Below are 1,324 nucleotides of genomic sequence, written 5' to 3'. Positions count from 1 at the left end.
GTTTTCAGGATATGAATATAATATTTACGTAGGACATTTCACCCAAGTATAACCACTTGCACATGTATATTGTACCATTAATATTAAAATGTTCATTTAGTATTTAATAATTAGCAGTAAAGTTATTATAGTAATATTTCCCTATGAGGATCCTTCTCATATTTCTAGGGAAAAATGAATAAAGTATGTGTCTAATTAAAAATTCTTATCGCCTCACACATCAGACACCAGTTTGATTTCTCCTTTTAACTGCAGTGAGGTCACACTCCTGCATTTGTGACATAGCAGCGGGTTGTCATGGAGATGATAGCTTTATCAGCAACTCTGCTTTGCAGTGACTTCACAGCAAGGTTACCAAGAAGCAGATGGGCTGTGAAGGAGACAAACCCTTCTGTCTAAACACAAATAGCATTGATAATTAATTAGCTGAAGCAGCAGGGGAAATTATGGAAATGTGTGAAAGGTAAAATAATTTCTATTTATTACAGATTTGATAGTTTTATTCCTTTTGCCAGAAAACGATCACATCTCTCTCCATCTTGGAAAGGTTGTATGATATACTGACTATGGCACTAACTGGTTTGAGTATGCTGGTGTTCACTTTCTGGATTTTGATTTCTTGGTTAAGAAAGCAAAGTAGGTATAGTAAGTATTTTGAGCAGCTTTGAGTGAGATCCCAGCAGTCCTACTATTCTGGCATTCATTGTGATCCAGTTTCTGAAGCTGTAAGCTAAACTGCAGGTGTCATTCAGCTGATGGGATTTAGAAGGGGTGGAGATACCTTCCAGTGTCCCTGAAATCGCATCATGGTTCTATCTGGCACTGAAGAATTTTAACCACAGGATAATAGAGTTTTAGTTATAGAAATGACTTTGCAGGCTGTCCTTGTCCAGGGTCTCTGAACAACTAGGTTCTTGAGATGTTTTGAATAATCAGCTCATATTCATTCAAGATAAAACTGAAAGTTTAACACGATTTAGTTAAAATGTGGTTTTAAAAAAAAAATTACTTTAAGTTCTGGGATACTCATGCTGAATGTGCAGGTTTGTTACATAGGTGTACATGTGCCATGGTGGTTTGATGCACCCATCAACTCATCATCTACATTAGGTATTTCTTCTAATGCTATCCCTCCCATAGCCCCCTTACTCCGCAACAGGCCCCAGTATGTGATGTTCCCCTCACTGTCTCCATGTGTTCTCATTGTTCAACTCCTATGTGTGAGTGAGAACATATAGCTTTTGGTTTTCTGTTCCTGTGTTAGTTTGCTGAGAATGATGGTTTCCAGCTTCATCCATGACTCTGTAAAGGACATGAACTCATT

General features: G+C 37.6%; 1 long non-coding RNA gene across 1 annotated transcript in view; it reads left to right on the top strand.

Moving 5' to 3' along the window:
* The first annotated feature begins 335 nt into the window (after positions 1-335).
* LOC105544634 overlaps positions 336-1,324 on the top strand; it is a 13,006-nt gene continuing 12,017 nt past the window's right edge. Inside the window, exon 1 of the long non-coding RNA XR_001006799.1 lies at positions 336-463. This is a non-coding gene — a long non-coding RNA (uncharacterized LOC105544634). The remainder of the gene's footprint in view (positions 464-1,324) is intronic.

Source organism: Mandrillus leucophaeus, unplaced genomic scaffold (genome assembly GCF_000951045.1).
Source record: "Mandrillus leucophaeus isolate KB7577 unplaced genomic scaffold, Mleu.le_1.0 Scaffold302, whole genome shotgun sequence".
NCBI lineage: Eukaryota > Metazoa > Chordata > Mammalia > Primates > Cercopithecidae > Mandrillus > Mandrillus leucophaeus.
This window is presented reverse-complemented; position numbering and strand designations above follow the sequence as displayed.